Source organism: Prionailurus bengalensis, chromosome C1 (genome assembly GCF_016509475.1).
Source record: "Prionailurus bengalensis isolate Pbe53 chromosome C1, Fcat_Pben_1.1_paternal_pri, whole genome shotgun sequence".
Classification (NCBI taxonomy): domain Eukaryota; kingdom Metazoa; phylum Chordata; class Mammalia; order Carnivora; family Felidae; genus Prionailurus; species Prionailurus bengalensis.
Genome location: NC_057345.1, coordinates 13572291 through 13582865, shown reverse-complemented (window position 1 = coordinate 13582865; position 10575 = coordinate 13572291).

The following is a 10575-nucleotide window of genomic DNA, read 5'->3' as shown; positions in this document are numbered from 1 at the left end:
TGAGTCTCTGTCCTTCATGCTTCAAGGTGGCAGGTGATGGGATCTCGCTTTGAACCACCTGGAGTTTGGGAAAACAGCCTCCGTATTTTGGGAGCTGCTTCTCCATAACAGCAACGGCAGGGAGGGTCCCCGCTTCCCTTTCCTGAGCGTCTTTCCAGAGCCGGCCCACAGCAGGTGCTCCATGAATATCGACCGGACAGCTGAGTCACGGTGCTCGTCTCCCCTTCTCCTCCACTACTGTTCCCTCAGGCCACTGCATCATGAACCCCATTCATGTCCCGTGGCCTTGCGTGCTGGACCCTGAGAGGCATCTAGAAATACAGGACAGGGGCGCCTGGGTGGCTCGTCGGCTGAGAGTCCGACTCTTGATTTCAGCTCGGGTCATGATCCGAGGATCGTGGGTTGGATCCCCGCATTGGGCTGAGCGTGGGGCCTGCTGAAGATTCTCTTTCTCTCGGGGCGCCCGGGTGGCTCAGTCCGTTGAGCGTCCGACTTCGGCTCAGGTCATGATCTCACAGTTTGTGAGTTCGAGCCCCACGTCGGGCTCTGTGCTGACAGCTCGGAGCCTGGAGCCTGCTTCCGATTCTGTGTCTCCCTCTCTCTCTGCCCCTCCCCTGCTTGCACTCTGTCTCTTGAAAATGAATAAACATTAAGGAGATTACAAAAAACAAAAAACTTAAAAGATTCTCTTTCTCTCTCTCTCTCTCTGCCCCTCCCCCTGCTCTGTCTCTAAAATACAATAAACAAATAAATAAAAGAAATATAAGACAAACACCTGCGCTCACCATCGATGAGGAGGCAACTAACACGAATTGCCCTCCCCGAAGGACTCTGGGGCGGGGGCGGGGGGAGGCTGGCGTTTGGAAAGAGCAACCAAGGGCGGAGAAGTGCTTGGGGCGGGGGCAGGAAGTCTGAGTGTGAAGACAGAAGGTGGGGGCGGCAGGAGCTAAGGTGGGTGCAAGGAGACCCCGGGGGGGCGGCCCGAGTAGGAGCGCGTGGCTGGGGTGGCCGGTGTAATAAGCGGGCTTGGAAAGAGAGCCAGAGCTAGACGGGGCGGACCCTGACCTTGCCCACCTGGTACCCACTTCCGGCACCCGTGTGCACGCTGGCTCGCTCCCTCCGGGGTCCTGGCCACCCCTTGCTTCTGGTCCTATTCCTACGGTCCTGAGCGCTGACCTGGCCCCGACAGCTGGAGACTGCCCGGGAAGCCCCCAGGGGAGGACGATTGCATCCCTTCCCTGTCCCCTGCTCTTGCCTCCCAGGGGAGACCCCGCCCAGTCCCCAGCTTCCAGGGAGCAGCTCTGCGCCCCGTCTGTTCCTCGATGTGCCCATGTCCCATCCCCCTCACCCTCGGGACCAGATTGCCAAGCTCAGGGAGTTTTAAGCTCTTAATTCTCTTTCCTTGCATGCTTCTGACGCCTTGGTTCACAATGTTTCTTTTTTCTTTTAAGAGATAATGACCTCCTTTTCCTGCTTCTGCCTCATGGACCCCCATTAGAGAGGGAACCCTGGAACCCCACTGCCCTCGGAGGCATCCGCTCCACACCTCCCCCTACAGCTGCCCTGAGCTGAGATGTTGGTCCTCTCTTGTTCCCCTCCAGTGACGGGAGGCCCATGGAAGACACCGCCAGCTGTTAGAAATTTTTCTTAGATTGACTCAAACCCGACCCTTGGGGATGTCCGTTTATGGACATCCGTTTCATCTTTGGGGACGGCACATTAAATCTCATTTATCTTGCTCACGATGGTCTTTTATACCCAATGACAAAAAGAATAGTGGCCTCTAGGGGTGCCTGAGTGGCTCAGCTGGCTGAGCGTCTGGCTTCAGCTCAGATCACGATCTCACCGTCTGTGAGTTCGAGCCCCGCGTCGGGCTCTGTGCTGACAGCTCGGAGCCTGGAGCCTGCTTTGGATTCTGGGTCTCCCTCTCTTTCTGCCCTTCCCCCACTCGTGCCATGTCTCTGTCTCTCAAAAATAAATAACACTAAAAAAATTAAAAAAAAGGGGGGGGGGTGCTCCTGGGTGGCTCAGTTGGTTGAGCGTCTGACTTCAGCTCAGGTCATGATCTCACAGTCTGTGAGTTTGAGCCCTGCATCGGGCTCTGTGCTGATGGCTCGGAGCCTGGAGGCTGCTTCCGATTCTGTGTCTCCTTCTCTCTCTGCCCCTCCCCTGCTCCTGTTCTCTCTATGTCTCAAAAATAAAGATAACCATTAAAAAAATTTTTTTATTAAAAAAAAAAAGAATAGTGGCCTCTCGAGGAGGGTGCCACACGTGGGATCTCTAATCCCCACAATGACTGCCCCATGGGTACCAGTGACCCCCCCTGGCATCCCTTTCTCTCCCACCCTACCTGGAAGCCCCCATGCTCCTAGGAGAGATCTCTGCTGTTCTAGGGGAGCTGACTCTGTCCTGGCTCCAGGGAATGGAGTCAGGTGACCTTGGCCGAAGGTTGGTCCAGGCAGAGGGACTCCCGGGACTTTTCCTGGGACAAAGGTTCTTCCTGTAGAAACTGGCAAGGCTGAGACACAGCAGCTCGGGGCAACGCTTGTGGGACCACAGGGCAAGTGAGCCTTAGAGGAAAGCTGGACTTTGCAGAAGGCCAAGTGCAAAGATGGAAAACCTGGGTCCTTGGAACCGTTCGAGCCCATGGATCTTACTTGGAGGCGGCCCTTCCTCCGAAACCTCCCGCGAGTCCGTTAATCGCCTCTGGTAGTTTGAGCTGGGTTTTCTCTCACTTGCAGCCCAACACATCTGTGTCTTACCCAAGAGGAAACCGAAGCTCAGAGAGGCTGATTAACTTGCTCGGGGTCAACCAGCTTACAGGTCGGGGAGCTGGGACTTGGAGAATTGGGGGTGGGGTCCGGCTATTGTGATCTCAGATCATCCCTTCTTTTGTCTAGAGGTTTGTCCGTTGCTCTGGGGACCGGATTTTGAATCCCATCCTCGTCCTGTCCCTTGGACACACTCTCTCTGACCTCTTAGGGCACCTCTCAAGCTTCCCCCTCTTGGAACCCTGACACCCTTCCCATACCGGTCCAGCTGAGTGACGCCCCCTTGACCCAGTGTTGGTCGCAGGCCTCCGCAGCTCAGACCCCTTCTGTGGCTCCCCAAGGCCTGGCCTCCTTCGTGGAAGAGGCAGGTGCTTTGTGCTTCAGAATCTGGCTCCTGCTCGCCTCTCCAGCCTCACCCCCCAGCGGCTCCCGTGGGATCCTGGCGATTCCCCAAACACAGGCCTGGCTTCGCATCTGTGCTCAAGCTGTCCCTTCTCTCTTGTCCCTGCTGGACTTGCATTCATCCCTTGAGGCCCAGGTGAGACACTTCAGTCCCTGGGGAAGGCCTCCCTGCCTTGGGGCAGAGGAAGTCCTTTGCACGTCCAGAGCTGCTTGAGTTTAAGCTTGAGTTTAGGCTTGTGACAGGCTGCTGCCTTTCCGGTCCGTGAGCCCTTGAGTCAGAGGCAGGCCAGTCTCTGTGTGGCCTTCCTCTCGCCTGTGGAGCCACCTCCAATGCATTGGCTGCTCGAGGCGCTGGGCATTTGTTGCCTGGGCAGTGAAACGCGGCGGGGGGGGGGGGGCTTTTGCAGGGGCTGGCCCCCACCTGCTGGGACCTGGTGGGACTGGGTGTGGTCTGGGGCCCTGGGGCCAGGCCGGGCTGAGTGGGCTACCTTCCATGGTGGCTGGGCTGCAGGGGTGTGGAGAGGGTGACAGAGGGAAGGCAGAAAGCTGGACCTTGGCCTCACAGGCAAGGACAGGTTGGCAGCGGATCACTGACGACGTCCCCGATCTTGTCACCCCTGACTCCTCTCTCTCACCCTGCATCCGATCTGTCAACAACACTGAATAGATCCCAAACCTGGGGTGAACCTGGGTTCCAGCTTCTGCCCTGCCCACTGCAGTAGGTCACTTCCTATCCCTCCTCTGCTCAGTCCCGGGGCTCCCTCTCTCTCTCCAATGAAGAGCCGTGGTCCTCATGCCGGCGTGAGACCCCCCCCCAGGGCTCCCCACCACCCCTCCTACCTTGCTGTGGACGCCCCACCCTCTACGCTCCCTGCGGCCACACTGGGCTTCCTCTCCATCCCCAAACGTGCCACGTGTGTGCCCCAGGGCCTTTGCACTGGCTGTTCCCTCTTCTTGAAATGCTCTTCCTCAGCTTGTCACCCGGCTGGTTCCTTCATTTCCTCGTTTATTTTTCCGTCCTGCTTAGCTTTTCGCCTTCACACGTACCACTGACACACCCCATACATTTTACCTCTTTGGCTTGAGTGTTGTTTTTATCCCACAATAAACCGTCAGCCCCGTGAGGGCAGGGAGCTTTGTCTGCTTTGTTCACTGATGCATCAGCCCAAGCACCTAGAAAAGTGCCTGGCACAGAGCAGGCTCTCAACAAATACTGGCTGAGTGGCTGAGTCAATGGATGAGGCAGGATTACAAACGGATCATGTGGCTAGAAGCTGGGAGAACCAGGTGCAGGTCTCTAGGGGTGGAAGGTCACGGTCAGGGTGAGCCGTTCAGGTCCCTGAGCAAGGGAAGGGCGTGGGAAGTTGGCATTCATTCACTAACAATAGTAAGCCCTACGAGGGTCAGGCCCCCGCAGCACCGAGGATCGGGGGTGGCCCGAGAGGACGGTCCCTGCGTCCAGGCAGCTCATGTTCTGGTGTAGGACTCAGGACCCCCAAAGGGGGAGATGAAGGGAGAGAGAGGGAGGTGGGGGAGGGGGAAGGGGTATAGAGGGAGAGAGAGAAGGAGAGAGGGAGGGAGAAGGAAGAAGGACTTGAAGAGGGGAGAGAGAGGGAGGGGGAGACAAGGACAGAGGAGGGAAGGAGAGGCGTCCTGCTGCTTGACTCTGGGGATGTTCACTTACGCCCCTCCCCGCCCCAGGCTGCAGTTCTGTGTCCTCCATAGAATGGGGCGAAGGTCACAGCGTCCACCCCCCAGGGACATACGGGTGCCGTCCCGCACGAACACTTACAGGATGCCTAGGACAGAGCAACTGCCAAGGCTTAGCTATGATCTTTATCAGGAACTTGGCCTTTGTCCTAAGAGAGACACTTGGAGAGCTTTTGGAAGGGAGACAGGTGCGCGGGTCTGAGGGAGGAGGCGGGAAGCCCTTGGGGTGTCAGCCAGCAGGTGAGTGAGGATGATGATGTCCCGGACCGGTGGTGCCGTGGAGTTGGGGTATCAACGCTCCTTGGGGACAGGTTGGCCCTGGAGTGAGGGGAGGGATCCTGGTTTGGGTGGGACTGGTCGGAGAAGCTGTCTGTGGGTGGGTTTGGGGCCACCTAGGAGTCGGAGGGGACCCCAGAGGGACCGTTTCATTCACAGCACCCCTGCCTCTGTGCAGCCTGGGCCCAGCCCAGTGGAGCTGCTGCATAAAGGGCTCCTGGGGCCGGCCCGGGAGCCCTAGATGGAGGGAATCGGCAGCAGCTTGTAGACGCCCTGGGACTCTGGGGCCACGTGGGTGGGTTCTCACCCCGGCTCACCGCATATCCAGCTTCGGCAGCCTCCTCCAGCTCTCGGGGAAGGGGAGACGAGGCCGACTCCCCCGGGGCCAAGCCTCCCATCCGGGACCCCCCGGGGGGAGGCCCTCGGACCCGCTGCCGCCTCAGGGGTGTCCAGGGTGGGCCAGGGGAGACGCGCAGGGCACCGCCTTCCCCTTCTGTCGGGACGAGGGAAGTGTGCGGTCTCCGAACGATAACGTATCGGCCCATCTGCTTCCAGTTAGCAGCTCTGGGTGAGCCTAATTGGCAGATCAAACCACTCGATGTTCCACGTTAGATAAGTAGTCAGAAGAACCCCAGCGGAGTCTGACACTTTCTGGACGGAGCCCAAGCCCTGCGTCCGACCACCGCGGGGCCCGGGGTGCTAATGCGAACCAGACCCGCTTGCACGGAAGCGGGAAGACATTAACAAGTGTCAAAGAGCTTTGAGGCGCCCGGGCGGATGCGGCTCAGCCTGTGCCCCCCGCACCGAGGAGGGGCCCGGCGCTCCCCACGCGAGCTCGGACGTTGAGGAGGGAGCTCTGGGGCGGGCGGGTGGCTTCCCGACAGTGGCTGTGGCGGGGGCAGCCAGGAGTCACAGGGATGCTCAGAGTGGGAGGGACCTCGGGCTCACCTCCCACGGGACCTGCTGGGGGGTCACGTGGCACAAAGGACTGGATGCTTGCCATGGGATGCCAGGGCTCCCACCTCCCCTGGCCCATGGCTTGCTCAGGCTGGTGGGTGAAGGTGTTTTGCGAAGGGAAAGGGCGACCGGGACGGTGCCGGTGGGGGCCATTTATGAGTGTTTCCCATGAGCAGGTGCTGCGGTCAGCCTCTCCCACACGTCCTCCCGTCTAGTCCCCACAGCCACCTGCTGGGGGGTTGTTGTTATCCCCACTTGACAGGTGAGAGAGCTGAGGCTCAGGGGAGTCCCGGGGCCCCGTTCGGTCATGGATCCAGCTAGGATTGTAAGTGAAAACGGCAGCGACCCTTCCAGTCACTAGGGCGGGGATGCCAATGGAGTAGGCTTCATGGAGATGCCGTGGCAACAGGCGGCATAATAAGGTCCCCACAACAACGGTCACCGTCAAGGAGACAGTGGACGACAGGGTGGGGCCGTGTGGAGGCGGGCAAACCTTGTTGCTCCTGTCATACGTGCACTGTTTTCTCTCGTCCTGATGGCAACCTCGTAACACGCTGGTCACACTGCGGTCAGGACGGTGACGGAGGTGGTGGCTGCTCAAACAGGGTAAAGGACGGTAGGCTGTAACAAAGGGGCCTCCAAATGCTTAAACACAACAGAACTGAAGTCTCTCGCAGGTAACAATCTGGAGGGGTGCGGTTGAGAAACGGGGGGCGACTCTGCTACCCTCCGCATGGAGCATCCAACTCTGGACCCAAAGTGGCTGCTCTGGCTCCCATCTTCACAGCTGCATCCCAGCTGGTGGCAGGAGAGTCGGAAGGGCAGGACACCAGGCACAACCCGCAAGTGGCACGCGTAACTTCCTCTCACGTGCCATTGGCCAGAATTTAATCCCCCTGCCACGCCGGGCTGCGAGGGAAGGTGGGAACATAGTATGTAGCGGGCATCTGTGGTGGACGTGGTAATGCACCCCCCGGCTCCCCCTTTAGGACTGAAGGACTTCTTTCTGCCGCCACTGGGAGGGCTGCTGGCTCATTGTTCTCAGACGCTTCCAGAATGGCTTGCCCCCCGGGATTGGATGCTGCAGGGATTCCAAGGAACATCAAGGCCGCGTTTCTCGGGCGCAATGCAGGACAGCTGCGGGGAGGGCCTCGTGGGGTCGGCCGCTAGCAGGGTGTAGACTTCACTCTTACGCAGATCTGGGTGGTTAAGAGGCAGCCCAAGGATGGGATGGTGTGGGGATGAATCTGGTGGACGAAGCTGTGCTCCTTCCCAGCCCCCACCGCGACCCCCTTCCTTGGAAAAGGGTGGGCAGGCCTGACCAAGCCCCTGACCTCTGTCACCACAGTCCTGCGGGGCAGACCTCGGGCTTGCCGCACGAGAGAGAGAGAGCGAGCGAGCGAGCACGGGACACGGAGCCGGGAGACCGTGTCCCGGGAGACTGGTTCTGACTCCCCGCATGGCAAATCCCTTTGCGGTTCTGTGCGGCAGTGTCCCCACCTGCATAACGAGGGGACCGGACAAGAGCTGGGGGTTAAGCGGCTTCTCGCAGGGGCACGAGACTGTCTCCGGGGCAGCAGTGGGGCGGGAAGTCCACACTGCGGTCCCCTGCTGGCCCTGCCTGGGCTCATCGTCAGCTTGCCCGGCTGGGCGTCTGCCCCGTGTGCGGCTCGACGACCTGAGGACCACGTGGGAGAACGTGAGCGGGGTGGCGTGGCTGGCCCCCAGACAGCTGAGGGCGGGTTCGCTCATGGCTTCACCTATGATCGCGCACGTGACTACCTTCAGAACAGGTCACAAATGCGACCTCTTCCAGCCCGGCCTCCCCACCTCAGGTCACACCTAGATTTCTGGGCAGCCCCTCACCAGTCTCCCGGCTTCAGACTGTGCCCTCTCTGTAGTCTGTTAACCACACAATGCCCAAAGGGCCCTTTGAAGCCGCCGTTAGATCCTTGTCACTTTCCCTGCTCAAAATGGCTCCCCATCCATCAGAGTGGAAGCCAGAGTCGTGAGAGGGGCCCACAAGACTGCCTGATCCCCCTCTGACCTCCTGTTCTCCCTTCTGCTTTCTCTGCTCCAGCCACACTGGCCCCCCTTGCTGTTTCTCGAGCACACTCACCACACGTGCTCCACCCCCCCCCCCCCCGCCCACCTCAGGGCCTTTGCACATGCTATTTCCTCAACCTGCAAGGCTCATCCGGTCCTGGAGGACCTGGCGGGACCTCCTTCAGGTCCCTGCTCAAACATTCCCTCCTCAATTGCACCCTCCTCAGCCTCCTCCTGTTCATGGTCACACCCTGCACCCCTTACACACCCCCTATCCCGCCTCCCTGCTCTGCTTTTCTCCACCGCCCCCATCACAACACGGCAGGGCATGTTTTTTGCCCTTTCAGCTTGTCTGTCTGTCTCCCAGTTGAAGGGAGCCTTGTCTGTTTAATTCTCTGCTGTATCCTCAGCACTTAGGACTGTGCTGGGCACACAGCAGGTGCTTAATAAACACTTGCCAATGAACTTCTGTGTTTGTGTACCCCTGTGGCAGTGGGGCACCAACGCTGCTGAATGGATTCAAAGATGCCAACCATGCCCTGGCCTGTGTCTGGCAGAGGGGGCTGGGGAGAGGGGCTTGGGCTTAGGGCCAGGGTCCCAACGGCGAGTCCTGGTACAGCCACTTGGCTCGTGGTCCTTATCTGCAAGTGGGATAAGAAGAATCCGCTGCGGGTAGATGGCCCCACACTCCCTAATAACCAGTAGCTACTGTGATCTGACCACTGCTGTTGGGAATCCCTTAGCCCCTAGTAGGTATTTATTCACCGGATACAGGTGTGATGCTTTGAAGGGGCACATGCACCCCCATGTTTATAGCAGCACTATCGACAATGGCCAAAGTATGGAAAGAGCCCGAATGTCCATTGATGGATGAATGGATAAAGAAGATGTGGTGTGTGTGTGTGTGTGTGTGCCATTTGCAGCTACGTGGATGGAACTGGAGGGTATGATGCTAAGCGAAATTAGTCAGTAAGAGAAAGACAAAAATCATACGACTTCACTCATATGAAGACTTTAAGAGACAAAACAGATGAACATAAGGGAAGGGAAACAAAAAGAATATACAAACAGGGAAGGGGACAAAGCGTAAGAGACTCATAAATCTGGAGAACAGAGGGTTCCTGGAGGGGGTGTGGGAGGGGGGATGGGCTGAGTGGGGAAGGGGCGCTAAGGAGTCTACTCCTGAAATCAGAGTTGCACTATATGCTAACTCATTTGGATATAAATTAAAAAAAATAAAATTAAAAAAAATCATACAAAAAAGAATCCCTTAACCCCTGAGAGTCTATGATATTTTTGACTTCATAGGACGTTGCCAGGGACAGGGATATGGGTTGGCCTGGGGCTGGGCTTGGGAACCTGTTTGAAGCCACCTTGTCCCCGGGTTTCCTGCACCATCAGATTCGTCAGAGCCCTCCGGTCCGGAAGGGAGGCCCGCCAGGATGTGAAAAGAGACCCCCACCCCTCGGAAAGGGTAATTCTGAACCTGAGGGAAGGAGGGGGCCGGCCATGTGGAAGGCAAGAGCTCGGGGGGGGAGTCAGAGGACCTGCACCGATTTCTAGCCAGCCTTCGGCTTCTGTGACCTCGGGGACCACTCCTCGCCCTGGATCTCAGGCTCCCCACCTGGAGAAGGGAGGACCATGTTCCCGCCTGCGTTGGGCCGGAGTCCCGCGACGTGGGACTTCGGCCTGGCCTTCCTCGCATCCCTCGTCCCTTTGCGGTTCCCCGCCTGGGCCCCCCACCTTTCACAGGGTAAGTGCGTGTGCACCCGTGTGGGTGAGGCCGCCGTGGGCCTCCTGTCGCTCCCCCACCCCCTGCCCCCCGCCTGTCAATGCCACCACACGGCTCGCCCAGAGGTGTCTTTGGAGCCCAGTCGTCAGATGTGAAACAAAAAGAGAAATTTGAGAAAGCACTCCGTGTGTGAAATTTCCCTTCTTCCTGGGACAACCAGTCCTCTCGTCACCCCCTGACTTGGGGCCTCAGTTTCCCCATTCGTAAAAGGAGAGTGGGGCCCAACTTGGGTACGAGCCTTCCTGAGAAGTTCCGACGATGAGCCTTGTTCTAGACCTTGGTGCTGGGGCGCCCCCTCAAACCCAGCTTGTTTTTAGGATCCTGACCACCAACCCCCCCCCCCCACCCCGCCCCCGGGCCCAGGTCCTCCGGGAGAACCAGTGGAGGGCCAGGCAGAGGCCCTCTGGAGGATAGTTCCAGAAGCCGACAGCAGATGGTGCTGTTGACCCCAGTCCTGGGCAAGGGGTGGGCCCGGAGCCACGGCCGCTGGCCGCTGGTCTCTGGGGCTGCTGGCGGTCTGGTAGTCTGGCTTGGCAGCACTTGGGGTCCCCTGTCTTCAGAGCCACACCTTCTGGGGCCCATCAATTGCCCTGGGGGAAGGCCCCAGGGGGGAGACCCAGC